Source organism: Pezoporus wallicus, unplaced genomic scaffold, assembly GCF_028554395.1.
Source record: "Pezoporus wallicus isolate ANWC-B61680 ecotype Strahan unplaced genomic scaffold, APGP_CSIRO_Pwel_v1 contig_7073, whole genome shotgun sequence".
NCBI classification, from domain to species: Eukaryota; Metazoa; Chordata; class Aves; order Psittaciformes; family Psittacidae; genus Pezoporus; species Pezoporus wallicus.
The window spans coordinates 3,809,252-3,829,980 of record NW_026641326.1 but is presented as its reverse complement, the minus strand read 5'-3'; the positions used below and the strand labels follow the sequence as shown (position 1 = coordinate 3,829,980).

Sequence of the window (20,729 nt, the reverse complement as noted above, 5' to 3'; positions counted from 1 at the left end):
AGCTACTCTAGCTTATCAGTTAAATATGCATTGATTTTTTTATTATTTTTTTTTTTAAGTGATGTATTATTAATTAGGCAACAGAGCAAAGCAGCTTCCCCAGAATTACATCTGGCTGTGACTGAAAAACATATGCAGGGTGCTATCCAGAATAAAATCTCTTAGTAACTAAAGGGGAGGATTTCACACAGCAAGCTCAATTGCTAGTCTTTCAAGAAAAGTATATTAGGACAAACCTCATCTCTTTTCAGATTATGCTGGGCAGAGTGGAGTAATTCAGGGGACAGGTTAGAAACAGGTGACTGCCCACTTAGTCCCCACAAGTTTTAAGCCGCACAAAGACTGCTTGTGGGGTTGTTCAAGCAAATTCTATCCCTGCCTCTTTCTCATACCCAAACCACAGACAGACTCATGGCCCAAAGTGAAGACACAGGACTGGCAAGTCCCACCCAACATCACCATGTATTTCAACAGCAGAGTAATGGTACTACTTGAAATATCAAGCCTGTGGTCCAATTTGAGCTGCTGAACAAAGAACAACCTACATAAACGTAATGAGTTCATTACAGACTTGCTCACACTTACCTTGAGGCCCAGCTTGGATCCTGCTGGCCAATTTCACACATGCACTGCAGAGCTGGAAACCAGGAGCTCTCGGCTCATTAGAGGCAGGGAGTAAAGATGCTTTCTTATTCAGGGAGTCAAAGACAGTCCTCAGCGCAAACAAAAATAATCGGCATGCCATCCTGTCTTGTGCTTGCTGACGGATGCAGAAGTAATTCAGCCCAAACCTGAAAATGAATGACAGCGAGGACAATTAGCAGAGCAGCCAACAAAGAAATACTTCAACCTTCTTTAGAGTGTTTAAACTGGTGTTTAAATAGAAACACATGTAAAATTGAGTATTCACTTCTTGCACAAGTATAAGTAGAATGCAAGTTTGAGTTAATGAAGCACAAGCCATAGATTGCTTGATAGGGCACAAAGCAGAAGCCTTTTGCCTAGAAAAAAAAAGGCTTTTTGCCTAGAAAAAAACTGCCTTTTGCCTGGCAGCAGCCAGCTGGCAGGCCAGATTCAGCTAAGTTGTGACAGCACAACTTAAAACACACCTATGACCCCACCTCAGGGTATCTCTGTACGGCTGTTGTTCATGATGATAAAACAACTAGCAATTAACACCATTTTGAAGGGTGCCTCGTGTATGCAACCTCACGCTCATACACAAATCAAGTAAGCCCTGCTTAAGCAGTTACTGTGCACCAGCTGCCTACGTGCACAGGCTTAGACTACTGCAAATGCAAGGAAACACAACTTAGGCTCACCAGCAATGAAAGAGCATCAGCTCACACATATTATAGGCACTCTGTCATAGAGCACAAGCCTGCTGCAGTTCAGCTGTGCTAGTTTGAGCATCAACCATTCCAACTGAGAATCTTTTCACTTCCTGCCATTCCCAGAAATAAGAATCAAAAATCCCCTGAAACATCTCACATTCTGCAAAATGGCCATTGCCAGCTGAACCATCAAGTCATCTGCTTCCCTGTAGCAGCCTGCCCGATGCAACCTTGCCAGTTTCCCTTTCATAGTAATGCAGTAAAAATGTATCACATTCTTCATAGTGACCTCCTGTATAGCACAGGGAAGAATGGGATTCCCAGAATTAATCCTGGAATTAGAGCTGAGATTTCACAAAGGTATCTGATCTCCACTTGGACATGGTCAGTCATGCACACTTCACCAAAACCTCTATCAGCTGCTTCCTTGCTTCATTTTCTGCAGATTTGTCAGGTTTTGGCATTTGGCCACTGAGCCTTGTACTAGTGAGACAGGAAAGCCTTCTATTACCAAAGCATGATCATTTCATTTCACAATCTATGACTAGAAGAATCAGTCCAAGCCCCTCCAAAGACCAACTGAGTCCACATAAAGTCTCAGGTACCTGAATTTAGGGTGATATCGGTCAAATTATCCCTTAGCCTTCTATTTATAGAGGTGAGCTCTCAACACCCATCTATTGGTATTTCACAGGATTAGGGATCTTTACCAATGTACCCACCACATCAGATGCATCTGATGCAGAGCACTGTGTGCTCCAGCTGAATGTTTCCATTCACAAACCTATAACTTGTGTTTCCATCTGAGTGCTGCACACAGAATCCAGACACACAGATGTGCTCCACAAACACACTCAGACATCATGTCTCTTTTTTAACAGGTGATGGAAGTAATTCAGTAGCTGCTTTAATGCAACCTTAAAGCAGGATGAGTACAGGCTAAATAAATCCAGAGGGAAGCATACACAATCCAACATGGCTCTAATACTGAGCCGGTCTTTTTGCCTTTCTCCTCTTCCTTTTTACTTTTCCCTTCTGGAGGGGCCCGAGCATTAGGCTGAGTGTTGAACTGTCGGTTCAGATTTTCAGCCTTATGAGATGAATTTCCCTTCCGACTTGAGTCATGCCCGACCTAACCTTCTGCAATTGTGTACGTGTAGTTAATCATATACAACTACACTGAACCCAGTTGTTTAAAGGCTGAATAAATATAACTACACCGTTGTTACCTTGTTTAAAGGTAGAAAGATTAATTTGAGTTCTAACTGGAAATACCGATTCAATGAATAAGCCTGAAATGTAGCAGGTTTTAATCACACTAAGAAATTGGTCTTTTGCATCTCCAAATTATGCAAGGCAAAGCAAGTTCATTTTAATCTATACGTGGCATTATATTTGCCATCTTCATAGTGCTCTATGTCAGCGGGTAATAGCTGGGAAGTGAAAAAAGATGTACTGTTGGCTGTTGGTGCCCTCCAGGGGCCAGGCCGGGTATAGCAGTCAGGCAAAACAAGCTTTGAGCATTCAAGCAAATACAATAAATATTGCATATTATTACCCCTCTAGAAAAAGGTGCGAGGGCCATTATTCATGCTACCCTCAGTGGACAGCTTCCCTCTGAAGTCCCACAGACACTGGGATGCTTGATCAAGCAGAAGCAATGCAAGTGACGTATGCATTTATATTTGACTGCTACTTTCCCTGCCTGGATTCCTGTGAAAACAAGGTTTATATTTGAACACATTGTGCATCTCTCTGTCCTCTTCCACTAGCATGCAAGCCTCTGCCTTGATTCCAGTAAACCTGAAGGAGAAGTAGAGGTGGCAAATATACTACATGCTGATAGCATTCATGAAAATTGGGATCAAGAAATGAAAGCAACTAAATTTGATGCCCCTCATGCTGTGAGGCTGAAGCACCAGCTCTGTCCTTACATTTGCTACAGACTGAACCATAGGGTGAAAAAAATCCAAGAAAACTCAGTTTGTAACTTCCATCCATTAGTGTCCATTTTTGGCTGCAGGCTTACTCCAGGTTTACATAAAACAACCGATACCCTCCCGCAGGCTTTATACCCTCTGGAACAAGACAGAAATCATTCTTTGGCCTTCACAGACTGCAGATTAGTTCCTTAGCATAGGGACTATTAATTCACATTTTCCCATGCCATTCTGTAACACAGCTGCTACAAAACTAGACATCAGAGAGGGCAAGTTAAAAAAGAAATCAGGACTGTCAGAGTACAAGAACAGTCCACACAAGCCCAGCAGATAAAAAGCACATTTTACTCATAACATACCTCCAACAGAGACCTATCTGATCCAGAATTTCTCTGGAATTAACAGAACTCTTCACTGCCTCCCAGCACACACAGCTCTAACAGCAGACAGGATGGCCAAGAGCAAGAGGAGGTGTACTATCAGGGCATGGTTATGTTAGAATTTCTCCTCCTTAACGTTCTCAGACATTATGAAAGCATGCTGCCAAAACAAGGTTTGCATTACTGTCCAGTCTTACCCACAAAAGTAGCTATAACTTTATAAATACTTTTTCTGCAAAATTAGGATGCAAAGTTTTGGGCATACTTGAGGTGTTCATACCAACACCACATCTCCCTTCTCCTCACAGCATATATTATCCAATAAAAGTCTTAGTTGTGGAACGTTCCTCTTTCGTTGCAGTAGGTATGGAACCACTACTTTGTTTCAGGGGTTGAATTTTCAGTACCTGCTATTAGTTTTCAGCCCACTCTGCATAAAATGTTTAAATGAAAAGATGACATTTTCTTACAGGTATAAGCAGGCAGGACTACACTGAAGTCTGTGAACACCTAGCAGGGCACACTGAGCTCAGCTCTAAGCCCTGTGCTTTCTCCTCCAGAAAGTCCAGTGTCAACCTTCAGGCCCAGATAATTGCTGACCTAATACACCACTGGGATATATGGAGATCACGAGACTGCCAGAGCTAAAGCTCCTGAAGGATGCTCTATGATGGCTGGTGCACAGGTCAGCTTCTGACTAAGGCTGCTGAAAGAATTACCCTCTCGCTCCCCCTTGCCCCGCACAAAGCTCTCTGGTCATGTCAAAAATTGAGACTTTTAAGACAAGGAGAATCCAAAAAGTCTTTGATATAATTAATATCAGATAATTGTTCAGAGTCTTCTTTCATCTGCCAATTACAAGTGGAAATAGAGTCTGGGGAGCTACTGCAGATCATCTTTATGCAATTACAACTTATGATGAACTACCCAGCTCCAGCAGCACTCCCCAAGCTACAGCAAAACGATTCTAAATAGAAGACCTGTAACAGCAATGACATAATGTCAATTCCAGTATTTAACATGCCCACAAGCTAGAACATACACTCCTAGTTTGCTGCTGTATTTGACCACGTAGCTCATGGATGAAAAATGACTTCAGAAATCAGAGTGGCAGGTAATTAGCAACACATGCTGTCTTCCATTACTTTGTTTTGTTCTCCTTATATCATTTCCCATCCATGCTCTTTTCCAGTGTTTTCAACATTTATTTGTAAGAGGCTTCAAGCTTGAAAGGCAGCTTGGCTTCCAACAACACCACTGTGCTGGTTTTGCAACCTGACGCATTTGGGTTCAGACTGAGTGTAGTCCCAGATAGCTGAAAATTTGACAGTGAGCAGTAAGAAATCTGACTGGCTTCACTGAGCTATGTACCAGTGCACCCTTAGCAGAAATACAGCTTCATCTTTCTACCTCCCAGCCTAACTGCAAGACATCAGCCTCCTAGTAATAGAAGAACATCAGTTAATACATAAGCCAATACAACAAAGCATCAGGGTTCTGGCCATGGGGGACCTCAGGCCTAGAGCTGCACAGGCTGTTTTCTGTGAAGGCAACAAGAAGGAAAAGCTACTCTCTGATGACCCCACATCATCTGAGCCATTTTAATTACACTCAGTCAAGACTGATTAATATGGGGATTCTAGAAGAACCATCTCTATTATATTCCATGCCTTCCTCTCACTGAAGCATGGAAGAAAACTGAGCACGTTTATTTTGACCCCCTGCAGACCAGAGCGAGAAGCAGCTCTGCAGGTTTTCCAGCACCGGACACTGCTGGGGAATGCAGAAATGCACCCCTTACCAGCACCTGCAGGTGGCACGGTCTTCTTGCAGATCTCTAATCTGTGCTCCATAATCACATTCCAGGGATAAATAAACCCAACTTCCCAGATGAAAAGAGGTTTCAAAGCTTATGTACTCATTTATGATTTGTTTTGTTCAAACCCATCAATTTAAACAATTGTTTTATTTTCCAGAAGCTGTGCTGGATTAGATTCAGTAAACATTGACAAGAAAAGATTAATGCTGGAGAACACAAAATGAGTTAAAGGAGACTGACAACGAAATACACAACCCAGCACCACACTCAGTTCTGAGAGCATGGAGGCTCATGAGAAATACAGCTCATATTGATCACAGAAGTAGCAAACATCTTCAAATAATGATGCAGGGGCCAGTTTTAGAACTGAAGTTTAGCGGTATTTGTAGCTCAACAGCACTTCACTGAAAAGTTTCTGCAGAGTGACTCAAGCAAATTAAGAGAGAACATGCTCCACTGCACTTCTCCTTGAGCCTGAGGCTGCTGCATAGGTTCCCCCACAAATACGTTACACAGCTTCTGAGGGGATTTTTCCCACATGAATTCTTACTTGAAATTCTTACATAAATTCTCACGGCAAACAGGACCTCCAAAGCGATCCAACCAGGGGAAAAAGGAAAACAACACTAACAAACAAGAGCAGCTTTTTTCAGTTCAGGTTTTCAGGCTGCACAGCCGCAGGGACACATCAGTCAGTACGGCTAACAGGGATGGACAATGGGACACTGCAGAAGCAGGGCCATCGACCATAGTCCCAGCACCAACATAACGGCGTGCCTTGGCCTCCTCAGTGCTCACAGCATGCCCTTTCCCAGCCCAATAGCCAGTATCAGATAGAGGATCTCACGGTCTTTGCACTGAAGCTACTGGGTCATTGATTCCACTAGGAAGATATGCATCAGTATGTTTACCCGTGGTTCAGTTACCAAATTGCCTCAAATGAGAAACAAATTGTGAGGCCTAACACTAAAATTACTGGCGTTGTAGCAGGCCTGCACTACCTTGGCCACAGAACTGAGCAATTGCAACACATCAGTAATCATAACTGCTTCTGAAAATAAAGTACAGCTCATCAGGGTGGTCATGTTTCCCCTAAATTTATTAAAGGGTCATTACCTCAAGAACTCATTACATCAACACAGCACTTCTTAAAGGGACAGGATTAGGAAATGCTGAAGGGCTTCCGAGAAGCCGATAGTCCGTCCTTCCGTCATTTCTGTCACGGCCCAGATCTTTCATTCAACAGCTAGAAACATTAAGGCTCCATTTTCTTTGTTCAAAGCTTCTTGCTGCCCTTTTCTGGCACAGAGTCTTGCTGAGCTTGGGAAGGAAATCAGACTACTCATATATATCAGCATATTTTCTCCCCTGGGCCTAAATTTAAAGCAGACAACATGCTTCATAAATATTAATTTACATGGGATATTTTAAGTGCAGCATCGGAGTTGCCCAGAGTTTTCCTTCTCATGCTTCCAGCTTCATTAATCAACCTAGCCCAGACAAAATATATTACAGGAAGATGTCTGTAGTCACTGTGGTCTAAGGCATAATCATACCTCAGAGATGAATATTTACAAGCCTGTGTCTCCTCTTTAACAAGAACACAAGAAACCAAACTGTGTGGCAGTTGTACAATGCTGCTGTTAACTCCTCTCACACGGGGAGGATTCTTGCACTAAAAAGGGACCAAAGCTGGAGAAGAGCAGCAAACAAACTAGGAAGAGTCAGCACCTTGAAGTGCAAGGAAAACAGCAGACCCAGAAAAGAGCACGTTTCAGGTGGGAGAGGCCTGGAGGAAAAGCCATGGCTTGCGCAGGAGATACCAGGGAGCCAGCCTAGCTCAAGTGCTTGTGAGCTTCCTGACAGAGGTCAACAACAAAGGAACAGGAAAGCTCCTCTCCGCCTTCACCAAGCTTTCTGTAAGTTCTTACTGCATTACATATCATGGTTTTGAGAGACTGCAAGCAGCAGAACCCCGCTGTGGCAGCACTGTGTTCGCTCCTCCCTACTTGCTCTAGTTGAGAAGATGGTTCCCACACTGAAAAGCTGCATGACAGAAGTTTGCTGTCACAGAGCCACAGGGAGGAAATAACAGAATAACAGCAATAACAACAATGATGCCAAGACGCTCTTAGGATCAGCAGTATTTGAGCCAGAATAACACAGTTGTCACTGCTCTGTTCTCACAGAGCAGAGCACCCATAACAGCATGTCACAGCAAGCTGTAAACACAGGTCAGAAACCCTCTCCCAAACTTCATGCTCCTCCAGAGCCCTGACACTCACATGTACCCACACCCAGCTGCTCTCAACTGGGTGCCATCAACACCAGTACTGCCTGGCTTCATCCCCTGTCCCCTGCTCCTTCTGCCTGTGGCACACCTGAGCTCCGACCATCTGTTCTACCCCTGTCTCCCTAATTGGGCTGAAAGTAGACAGGACTGAATTCTCATTAGCTGTACACACAGCATAGCTAGCAGGCAAAAGTATCGTGGCATTTCAATTTGAAAAGGCTTCCTGGTACCTTATCATCTTCTTGTCTACACCTCCCATGTTTACATTGGTGTTGGCCACCAGAATAACAGCAGTGTCTTTCTATTTATAGCACCCTCTGTTTCAGGTACAGCAGTAGCAGGGTCCCAGCTCCACGCTCAGAGTTTAAGTGACAGGATAGCTTGTGTGGTCATGCTAAAGAATGCAGAAATTGCTAAATGCAGCCAAATGTTTCTTCAGGTCTGGACAGAATATCTTTTCGATTTCAATACATTTGCAAGCTCTAATCTTTGCATGCCACAGCTCTTGCTTCTCAGCCAAGAGCGGAGAAGCAGAAGCAGGTTTTGCACTGCTTATTACTCTTTGTAACAATTAAATCCAAGAATACCAGCAAACCAAAGAATAGATTTTTCCTCCACTGATGGATCGTCCAGATTTCCAGGTGTGGTTCTTTAGATTTCTCTCAATAAGACATACACAGTGTTACTCAGTTCTGCATGTCATTCCGAGAAAGCCACCTGAGTGTGTTGGATAAAGAGATGCATTTTAGCTAGTAACATTTTTTCCAAGCCTTATCAACTCAGGATTGACAAGTGATAATGACAACCTGTATTCCCTTACACTTCAGGAAAATAACAAAGTCTGTGGTCCACACTTCTATCATTCTGCCTCCCTCTTCTACAGAAGAAACTCCAGTTAAATACTTGCACTTCCATAACCCCTTTGGTCTTAAATCCAAGCACTGCCTCCAAGTGCATCATTTTTCACTGAATTCTGCTCCCTCCCAACGGGCTAAAGTTCAAGGTCACACCTAAGATCATCTGTCCAGATGACACCAGTAATTGTAACAGACAATATACCCAAATACTGCTCCTTGCAAACACAATTCCAAACCCATGAACCGAGACCTGACCTGTTTCCTTAACCAACTGCAATAACATTGATCAAGACTTGTCCCCAAGAAGTAAGAGCCTCAGGGTCCTTTGCCTCCAGACCCACCACTCAGAGGGATTACGGCTCCCTCCCTTGGCAGGGTCTTCTGCAGCGGTGTGGAAAAAGCGTGGCAAGAGGATGGAGGGAGAGAAGGGGACACAGCAAGAGATAAGAGAAGCCTGCAGATTTGATATCAACTAATTGTGTTGCATGGGGCCAGAAGGATTGGAGGGAGACGGGCTGTTTGGGAGATAAGACACCACAGGATGAGATGGGCTGGGACAGGATGAGAAAACCTTTTGGTCCAAAACAAACTATTCAGTACCTCCCTACAGCCACACTATTCAGTACTTCCCTACAGCCACACTATTTGATTTTCCAGAAAAATCACAGCAAGTTACAGCTCCTCTCCAGTTCTCCAGGGTCCACATCTCTGGTGAGAAATCATTAAAGAGTGAACACAAGCCCTTCTTGTCCGCACTGCCTCCAAACGAGCCAGCTGTGAGCACCCCCGAGCACTGCAGTGGGACAGAGAGCCATATTTAATAGTGCTAAATCTAAAACCGTTTTAAATAAATCCCCCATTCTTCTGGACCAGTCCTTTCCGTTTACATCACCATCCACCTGGGTAGCATGAAATACTACTCTAAAGCTGATAATTATGTTTTTATAGAGATTAGATGTTAAATGCTTTCTGATTGTGTTTAGGGCTCAAACACTCCAGATCAGTTCAGCACAAAAAGAAAATTATTCCCATTTTCCCCAGAGAAAAACAGTAGTTTCCACTGAATAGAAAAGGTATTTCCCCCCCAAAAAAAAACCTGCACCAGCTTAAGACCAAGAACAGTCAGATTTCAGGCTGCACTAATAAGAGATTCTCAACTCTAATCTCAGAAATTTCACCTTTAATTACCTGTCAAAGAAAGGAAAGAGCCCCTGTTAGTATTATTACTAATAGAGCTGGAAGGCCTTCAGATACTGAATCCTGGAATTACTCAGCCTGTGCTGAAAGAGCAATTTCAGAGTACTCGTGGAGGTGGGTACTTAAACATTAATTAGTAAGCTTATCTCTCCCAGATCTGTAAGAATATATTCTGCACAACTGAAGTCAAAGCTAGGCTTACAGTAGAATTAACACTTGAAGCCATCTGAGGCCTTTTTCATCTTAAAACAAAGCCACAGTCACTCTCACACTAGCACCTATAAACCCCAAAGCAGCCTGCACACACAGCACCCACCACACACAAAAGCCTTGTACTCACCTAGCCACACGGACAAAAACATGGGCAGCATCCAGGAAGAAAATAACCCTGCCATACTGGAGGCAGAAATAAGCATTACACTTTTACAGCACCCTCCAACAGGACAAAGAAACCCCCAAGCAGCTCACACTGCAACCATACAGCTCCAGAAAGCACCAGTGGTGGCTGGGCCAGCTCCTAATCATCCCCTGCAGCTGTGAGCCTCAGCACCTGCAGGCAATTATCTCATTGTACCCACCAGCTGAGCACATCCCCATGCCAAGCAGACCTGGGGATCCACTACCCAGCACCTCTCCTTTTGGGGAGTGGCTCACAGAAACTCAGTGTACCCAAGGAGCTTGGCATGCAGCTACAGGGGTCACAGCACTGGGGTTTCAGCTCTCTATAAGGCATTGTGACCCTTGTATTCTGTGACAGTTATTAACATTTCAAGTTTTTTCCCAGCTCGGAATCAGTTGCTGATATTCTGTATTCTGAACATGATAAAGTGGTTAAGATTTGAAGTACTCTTTCTGATTTGTACCAGGAAGAATATGTAGGACTTGAACACAGATGGCAACAAAAAGGTTTCAGAAGTCTATCACTTTCAAAGTACAAGTGTTCGGGTAGATGGGTAAAAACACTAAAACTTGGTAAGTGCCACTGATGTAATTTAAACAGTGCAACAAATGCTCAGCTGTGACTCAAATTCAGCAGCACAGCCCAATGCACACCACTGCTTCTGAAGCAAAAACCTCCAAATACCTGTTCTGTCCCTTACTACAGCAGTTCCCATTCTTGTTGCTCCCATTTTCAGTTGCTGCAGAACTGATTTGCAAAGCAGGCTGTGATGCTCATAAGTTACTTCTGAGAGCTGGCCTGGAATTTTGGCATTTGCAGGACCTGTCCTCTGCAGGACAGAAGGCAACTCATGAACATTATTTATTCCCTTTTAAACAATTTTCTTTAAATCCTTCTAGGTTTCCTTCATTAAATGGAAGACTACAATGCACGCGGACAAAAATAAGATAAGAATCTGCCAAAACCAAACTTTTTTAGTGCTGCTAGTTTAGAACAAAGACATATAAAGCGTAGGATGTAATTCACATCAGATGGAAATCCTGCTGACTTATAAATAAAACTAAACTGGCACTGAGTCCTTCCCTTACATTTCCTATTTGCTTTTCAGTCATCCAGTGACAACAGTTCATTTGTGAGAAACACAAGTACTGTATACAGTATTATTAAAATGATGTAATTTGCAGACAATATCAGCATGAGCAGGGTCAGCTCTTATCTGATGGGTAGTACTGGATGAAGTCTTTAAGAAAATATGCTTTTTAAGGACGAAACAAGCAGCAGGAACTGTTTCTGTTTGTTTGGGAATATCCTCCTTTGGAAATACTGTGACCAGTGCAACCTTGTTTTACAACAGTGCCTACTTCCTGACCTAAATCTAAGTGAAAGTCCCAAGTGGTACCCAAAATGTTCTTCCCTTCCTCAAGTTATAAAAACAAAAGGAACAGAGACATTGAAAAAAGCCCACTGAAACCATCCAACCACATTTGCTAATGGACCACATTCTAGCTTTCAGCAAGGCAATGCTATTACATCCCTTAATCCACCTGCAAATCAATGATGATTTTGACTTGCTTTCAGCAACAAGATCTGTGTGCATGGACTGTGCTACCTGATGAGCCAGCCACCCGTACATGATTGATCAGCATCCCACCCCAGCTGTGTCAGAGCCACAATAATATGACAAATTCTCTTTGTCACGCTTCAGCTTTTGCTGGTTGTTAACACAAAACAGGTGTAAAGCAGAGGAATGAAAAATACCAGCCGTCATGGGAGATATTGGAGAAGAGGACTGTGAACAAAGGGCTAACAGAGAGCATCCCCAGAGACCAGCCTTCAGCAGAAAAGACCATTTGAAATGCCCTTCCCTGTCTCCAGCAGACAGTCAATCACAATTCCCTCCAATTGTTTCACATTAAACTGTTGGTTATACTTAAGGCTGTTTCACTAGTCTTTAATAAGGTACAATACAACTGCCCACGATAAACTCTGGTACCCACCTAGTACCCAAGTAGGGTATATATTTTCAAAACCACTATGTTTCTGCCTTCATTTGTAGGGTCCTGATTAGCTTTTGAAAGCCTGATCTGCAGAGAGACCAACCAAAATCAGAGCTTTGGTTTAGGGTATGTACCACCATATACCATCTACGCAGACCAGTAAGAGGAAGTATCGTGTCTCCACTCCAGCTGGCAATCAAAACTCAAGACTTTTAACTGCCTGACTCACTACTGCAACCAGAAAATGTTGCCCAGGTATCTTTTGCTGACAGTCAGCTCTGGAATCTCTGAATTAGCAGAATCTGAGAATTACAACCACCTCTCCCATAATCCTCCAGTGTAGTTCTGAATTAAAGTCCATGGAGGCTGACAGGAACCATTCCTTCACCAAGTTTGGGAAGAAATACTCCACAAGATCTCTGAAACCTACTAAAGTATATCAAACACTTGATCCTGCCTTTAGTTTTCCTTCTTCATGCTTGATCCATGATCTACGCTCTATTCTCAACATGACTGCTTATCTGCAGCCACATCTTTTCCATTTTTGCTGTGAGGCCTTTGTATAGGATGTTTCCAAATACAGTCCACATGTCTTTAAATATATGGAACTTGAATTTCATTTGATGGAGCCCAGGCAATTTATTTTCCCTTAGATCTATCCATCCAATTTGATGTTTTTTTAAATACCAGCCATGTACTTACTGTACTTTCATTTTCAGATGTGGCCTCGCTTCAAGTTTTGACATTTTGCTGAAAAGTTTCAACAGCAATTAGTCAAAACATGATGATGTTTTGGTTTGCCGTTTAATCCATACCAGAGCACAGGCCAAAGCGGTTTCCTTCCAGTGAGCACAGACTTTCTAATTACACTCACTAATCACAGGACAAGCAAGTGGAAGAGTGCCTGAGTTCATGCTCCAGCCTAATGAACATGATTTGATGTTCCTTCACGCTAAGTGACTGTTGCCACATAGCAGCTGGCTGTGAGGCAGGGCTCCTGTGAGAAGCCTTGGCTCTGTTTTTGAGTCCTCAGTGACTCTCACCCCATTGCATTTAGACTCCTCTGTTTCCCCTAAAATCCACTTTGATGGTCTCCCAACACTTTATGATTTAACCTTTTGCTGCTTTTAAAAAACATGTTGACTGTAACCAATTGAATTAACTTCCCCACAGTCAGGCAGCACTGTTTCCAGCGGTTATGTCACAAGACTGGGAGACCAGAAACTGAGCCCAGTGCTGTAGGGCTGCATCTCAAATCTCTGGATATTTAACCCTACCTTTTACTGGTTTTGAGTTAACTCTGGGTCCTGAGCTGTGTGGCCCTCCTAGTGCAGAGAAATGAGTGCACCCTCTCTACACTTACTCCTCATGTCCCTCCAAAATGGAATACTAGCATTGTCCCTAGGGGACAGTTGTGGACTAAGAGACTCCAGATCTTTGTCACTAAGCACATTTACATCCAAAGTATGTCGTGTGTTCAAAGTTTCCAACAGCAAAATGGATCTGTGTTGTTGCCCTAGAAACAACTGTGTTCATGCAAAGGTGGTAAGTGGGTTTACACCTGTACCTCCAGAGGTGTGTTGGAACATCTGCTATTTAAAACATCAACTAGGACCCATAGCAGTGTAACTACAAACAATTTTGACTACATATTTCTAGAAAAACAAATTTGAGTATAGGAAAAAAATCCCATAGTTTCCATAGAGAGAAAGAAACATCATGAAGCCTATTGGATTATATATAATATTATTAGCATTTTCACAAATATTATCACCATGGCAGCAAGTAATTCCTTGGCATTCCTTAGCACAACATAAAATCGTGTCAAATGTTACCACTAAAAGTAAAACAATAAAACTTCATTGCTTTAACATCTGGAACAAACCTTTCCAGAGTATGACATTCTTGTCAATCTGGTAAGATAATAAACCATTAAATACTAAATATCAGAGAGCAGGGAAATGTATCTTGCACATATACACTGTGACAGCACTCATGAAGAAGATAGTTTCACAGTGACTGCTCTGCTGATTGCAGTGGGAGTACGTGGCATAAGCAGCACCCTAAAACGAGATGCAGTGACTATCAGAACACCATTTAGTCTCCTAAGTCGCTTAGAAGCTTATTAAAATCTTACTTTACTTCCAAACTTGTCTGAATCATAAGAAAAACCTGAGCTAAAACCAATTGTACATCCTGAACCTCTTTTATAGCTTCCTGTCAAAAAATATTTTTACCAACAAGTAGGAAATAAGAGAGAAACAACATCTCATACACAGCATAAAATGCACCACAAAGAAGCATGCAAACACATGGCCATTACCAAGCAGGCCTCTCAGACTTGCTCTCTAACTCAATCTAACACCATCATCATCAAAGGCCTTTAAATTTACAAATCCCTGCAGCTGCAAGCTGACTCCTAAGCACAGGAAATACTGTTCCTGTAACACTGCTCTTCCTCTCCCATTTTACCAATAGCACAGCTGCACTGGACACACACAAGTCCTCCAGCCCCACTGCAGCTATCCACTGGAGCAAGCCAGGTTTCCAGGAACAGACACCGGCCCAGCCGAGCCCCTGCAGGGCCCATTCATTGAGCACCTCAAGCTGGGGAAGCCCAGCAGGAGACTGCAGCCCACAGTGCCAGCATTGTGTCACCCAGGGATGGTGGAGATTGCAAAGATCCTGGCGAGACGGTTTTCCAGGTGCTCTGTGCTATCAGCCAGCAGCAGGAATGATGCCCAGGCCAAATGTGTCATGCAAGGCAATGTGAACCAGCACACAACAAGAAGACAAGGTGATGTGAGACGGCGAGCTTGCTTGTTTAGCTAACAGTGATACAAATCAAGAACAATTCCATAAAATTACAGAACTTCCCTCAACATTTACACACAAAGGGCAGCTACATACCTTTAAAAATAAGCAGGCCTGCTATGGCTTGCATCTCCAAGGTTGCAGCAAGTCTACCCATGCCAATACAGTCTAGAAAGCATTTCTAAGAGAAAGAAGTCTGCAAATGACGGATGAGGAGGACTAAAGCTCATGTCTTTCAGAATGATTAAAAGTAGGAAAAGGATGAATCTGGACTTCTGGCTCAGTAACATAATCATCCATCTGAAAATGAGGATGCATATATATATACATTTATATATGCGTGTGTGTATATATACACACACAAACACACTTTTTAACCAGTTATGAAGAGTAATGGCAAGCTCAGCTCTCAATGCAGCCAAGAATTATCCTAAGGCGACTACAACATGATGTCTGGGCCACATATTGCAGCAGCAAAGCTCCTTGAGGGCATGGCAGAGACTGGAAAGTTCTGCTAGAGAAACATTCACCCATGAAATGCAATTCCTGATGCCCATTATAGCAGAGAGGATGTCTACTGCTGTCTCTGATTAGCTGGCAAGGAACAGCTGAATTAAAAGCAAAGCATTGCAGGATAAATACTTGTTATCAGAAAAGCACTGGATGATTGCATCCCAGTCCCAGGATTTTATTCACCAATCTCACCATCTGGCTGCTCAAACCATTCCAGCATCTCTGAGTATCACTATCATAACATTGGGTAACAATTAAAAAACTGAAGAACCCAATGCAGAAGGTAGGTGCTGCCTGCATACAAGGAGACAAGCTTTAAAGCACCAATTTTAAGTGGATGTGATGCATAAATTACAAGTCATAAGCATGTCATTTAGAACACTGACCAAGCGGCTTCCTTCATGTACTTAATGTTGCCATATAGAGTCAGCAGCTGCTTAATAGTTAAATGCTTCAGATTACTTCATAAATCCCAATTTTTATGCTTTTACAGTGTGCCTCACAAAACTAAGTTACCCCAAACCAGGAGAATAAGGGAAATCACCCTGAAAATGTAAAAAAAAATGGGAAAAGAAAATCCATTATTCAAAATCCTGTTCCTTACTCACCTAAAATATATTCATTGACTTTTCACACTTGCCATAAAATTACACCTCCTGCAATTTATACACAGCTTTTAATAGAAAACCCCCACTGGTTGTATTCGTGCTACTAGATAACAGTTGCTGCAGAACTTGGCCACCTCCAATAAAATGAAAGGTCTAGGCATGGTCTCACTGATGTCCACTCAAGATTTATTCCAGACTTTTAAGACGGGCATGGCAGGATGTTTTACAGATGCAACTGTCAAGTGTAGTGGCACCTTACCATATATATGTATGAAACACATAACAGGAGGTTTAAAGAACTCATTAGGAAAATTCCAGGGAGCGGTTATCAAAATTCAAATACTATAGGTTTTTATTTTGCCTTTTGGGGGAGCAGAGAAGAGGGAGGATGTCTGATGGGTTCTGGCTTTTCCTTCTTCTCAAATACAAGAACCTTTTGTAAAAGATAAATAGTGGGCAAAAAACTTTCTTTAATGGAAAAGATCTTTTTCTTTAAAAGGCACACCGATAGAGAAGGTTTATTCAAGCTGAATAGGTACATTTCAGATTCCACTGCAACAGTTTTGGATTTTGATGTATGCTGACTACCTCAGTTATTTGCTAATGTAAGCATAGCAAATTATCTGCTATCATCTAGCTGGAGCTATTAGACTGCAGCTAATAATTTACTCCTCAACTCATCTTTATTCTGAACATGCAAATTATTAATTGATTACGGGTTTTCTGTAGTCATCTGTGCAAATGACTGCTCTTGCCATTCATTACTGCCTCCTTTTCCACCTGCCTGTCAATCAGCCCTTCATGGGGATGCCAAAATAACATTTCAGTTCTGTGCTGCTTGTGGAGTGATGGAGCTCAAATGAAAGCACAAGCAGAGGGGCCCACACAACAGCTCTGTAGCCTCTCAGGTGTGTGATGCTGCCACTTGGGATGCACGATACTCACTGGGGTTTTGGCACTTCAGGAAGATGCTGTGAAAAGTACGTAACGCAACACACTGCTGCTGCGCAGGATGAACAGACTATAAGCAGGAAGTCAGAAAGCCCAACACATCTTCAGCGCTTTGCACATCTGCTCTCATATTTGCAGGTACAGAAAGTAAAAAGGATGACTAGATCTACACAGGATTATTAAACACAATGCTTTTCATGCACACAAGGCACAGAGCCATATCCTTTTCAAGACCCAGCTCTTGCTGATTCAAGGGTAGTTGGCAGCCTCACACACACAAAACAGGGCCATGCTTTACAAAGTACAGCTATAGTACCAGCTTGTTCAGTGACTCTGGAGTGCTTTCTTCACCAGATCCCATGCACCAAGTGTTTTCATGTCTATGCACAGAAGGCAATTGGTGCCATTTGGTTGCCTGGACTGTCAGCTCTCTATGGTGAGTATTTCCTTTCATAACTCCTACCGTGTGTAGCAATAAGGCAAAGATCTTTGTAAAAAAGGACCAGCAGATTCATTTTAAAAGGCCGCTTAAAATAAATCCATTTATGTACCATAAACTCTTACTACTTATAGAGAAACAAATAAATAAGAAGAAAATGGAAGTATTGACAAAATACATTCCCACCCTGAAGATTAGTAAAGAAATTGAGCAGTAGCAGGTGCCTCCTCTGGCAACATAGATAATAACATATGAGTCCAGATGAGCTTCAAAAGTCAGATCTACAGCAGCTTTACCCTTTTTTCCACCAGGCACTGAGAACAGGTTACTAACAGCTTCCTGCTATCTGCTAAAACAACAGTTGCTTAGGTCATGGTAAAAAGCCAGGATATCTGGCTGTATTTATTCTATTACAAGCTATGTTTTTAATCTTATAAGAAATCATGTGATGGCTTTATCTCTAGCTTTAAAAAGACTTACCTCCAGGTCCCTGCACTTGAAGCAAGTGTGTTAGAGGAGGTAAGGCAGGAAAAGCCTGGCTAATTTCAGAGCTCTGCCAACAGGGTGGCACAACACATCCCAGGCACAGGGCAAGCCTCGAGCTCTCTCAGGCTCAGCAGTAAAGGTCATTTGTAGAAGTACTTACTACAACATGATGAAGACATGGGAAACGCACAGCATTTGCATTCTCTTCTAAAATCATAAATCAACCTCCTCAAAAGAAATCAGAAAATTTGTATGTTTTAAGATAATGAACTGGGGGGGGGGGGGGGGGGGGGGGGGGGGGGGGGGGGGGTGGTGGTGGTGGGGGTGGTGTCTGTTTCTTGGTCTGTTTTTATGACACATTTCCATTACATATTCAACATATTCCCTACCACCCTAAAGATAAGCAAAATAAAATCTTCCCTTGCTGAGTGTCACATAACATCTTCATCCCAGAAACAGAGATTTAAGGAAAACACAGCAAGGTTCAAATACTACAAACACATTTGAATGACTAATTCTCCTTAGTTTCAATGTGTGTGAAAGGCCTAAATATTTTTGAGACCTTAGGCTAAATATAAGACTTGCTAAAACTACATACCCATCTGCAAAAATACCTGTAAGTTTCTCCTCAGCTACCACTGGGACTTGCTTCAGCTTTCAAACCTCAGTTTATGGTAGCATCACTATTTTTTTCTAAGTGCTCTTCACTTCTGCCAAGCAGAAAAGAGGTTGTTCTTGATGCTGGCTGCTTCCTGTTCTTTTCCTCCTGCAGCTCTGATTTTTTTCCTTCCCACATCCCTGATTTGAGTAAGGAAAGGGGATGGGGAGAAAGAGATGCTCACATCTGTGCAGAGTCACATCTCTAGCCAGCCCTCCTGTATTCAATCCCCTGATTTGGTTGTAGGGAAGAAGCAGGTCTTGATTGCACAGTGCTTTGAAGTTTAATGGTGATTGGAACATATGCTGAAAGACAGTGTCACCACCACATTTATATCAAAAGTTGATTATCTATTGAAAAGAAGTTTGTTTATATGTTTACTTCCACTTCTATTAATATATGGGGAAGGGAGAGGGAAATTAGCATATGAAAATGCCAGATGTAACTAATAGCTATCAAAGTAAGACAGGGCTGGGCTCAGATCAAAGGGGTTTGCTAATTTGGATAAGCCTGATATTGTCTTTTCCGTCTTGGAGTTACTTTAGGCCCTCACGGTAAAAAGATTTATTGGGAACCAGAAAAACACATCTGAGTTTCTCATTTTACAGACTTTACGTTCGTATTACGCAGTTGCAGGATAGCACCAAAAGACCAACATAAATTCTCTCTGGTACCTTTCAGTCGATGTTCAAAGACGTGAAGTATTTGGCACAGAAGATTTACGCACCAAGGTGATACTCTTAACAAATTATGTTGAGACATCTGAAAGTCATCATTTCTGTGCACATGCACGCATTTTAAAAGAAAATCTACAAGAGGATCAAAACCAAGATTAAACCACATCTGTTTGGGTTTAAACTACATTGTCTGCAGAGTTCAAAGTTGTTTCCTTTCGTCTAAAAAAACTTACCCAGCTGCTTTTTATCTTAAATTCCTACCACTATCAAAGAAGCATTTTCATTGGCCAACCAATGTTATTTCTAGAAGTTGAGCTAGTTAGGAACGGAGCTAAGTAAGAAAATATGCTTTCTTCGTCAAAGGTCTACCCTCTGTGACTTGACTTGGCACACTGAGAAGACAAATGGACAGGTTTCATCAGGTTCTAATGGGAGCAGTGTATCTACTGTATGTCATCATGCCATAAATTAGGTTCTCAATCTTTTTACACAAGTAATTGACTACAACTGACACTGGTAAGGAAAACATGAGACAGAATGAATTGGAAGAGGCACAAATTATATAATAAATAAATACATACAGCACAAATCCAATACATGGGAAAGAGAAATGTTTTGAAAACTGTCATCAATCAGTAAACGTTCTGCATAAATGCAGGTGTGCAGTCCTGCTGTAACAGCAGGACTTGCTCAGCTACCACTGACAAATGTACACACAATTTCATATGTATGTGTATGTATGCATGCACACACACAATAACACTAGACCAAGAAATCCTGATGTTCAGTGTTAAACAAAGAGAAGAATAGGTGGTACAAGATGACTGCCTCAGTCGTAGTCACAGTGGTTTGCGCTAAAATATGGGAGAAAAATGAAGTTAAACTGTGACAGCTGCATCCTGAGCAATGAATTTCACTTTTCCATGTGCCCTCTTCCTGTTTGAATTGCTTCAAGTAGTGTGTGAAAGTCTGTTTCACACAGCAGAGCCCCACTTTCACTCCAGTGGGAACTGGCTGAAGCCTTTCATGAACTAGGCTACATCCTAACTCCTACAGGCAAACTTCCCTACATCCTAAGGCCAATCTGGATTCACAAACCAAGCAACATAATGCTTTTCTTGGCCAAGCTGTTCTCCGAGCTGCCCTCTCTCCCCTTCCCAACACACACAGCGTGGGAAGGAAAAGAACTGGCATTGATCACCCTTTCAACCCTGAGCCAAGAGCAGAAGCTGCAAAAGCCTAGGTTGTTCAGGTTTGCAGGAGGGTGTGCAGAAGACTTGGGGGTCCCACTCTGCATTTTGGTGCCAATCCCTCCCCCTGCAAAGTTTCCTTTATTTTGCAGATCTGACCCTATTCTTTCTGAAGT

General features: G+C 42.4%; 1 long non-coding RNA gene across 1 annotated transcript; it reads right to left on the bottom strand.

Moving 5' to 3' along the window:
• Positions 1 to 3,082: 3,082 nt before the first annotated feature.
• LOC130606493 (uncharacterized) lies at positions 3,083 to 19,185 on the bottom strand. Its single transcript, XR_008973982.1, has 4 exons — positions 18,871 to 19,185; positions 18,023 to 18,187; positions 3,634 to 3,814; positions 3,083 to 3,137 (listed from the first exon to the last, which is right to left on the bottom strand). It is a non-coding gene; the product is annotated as an uncharacterized LOC130606493 (long non-coding RNA).
• Between the last annotated feature and the right edge of the window lie 1,544 nt (positions 19,186 to 20,729).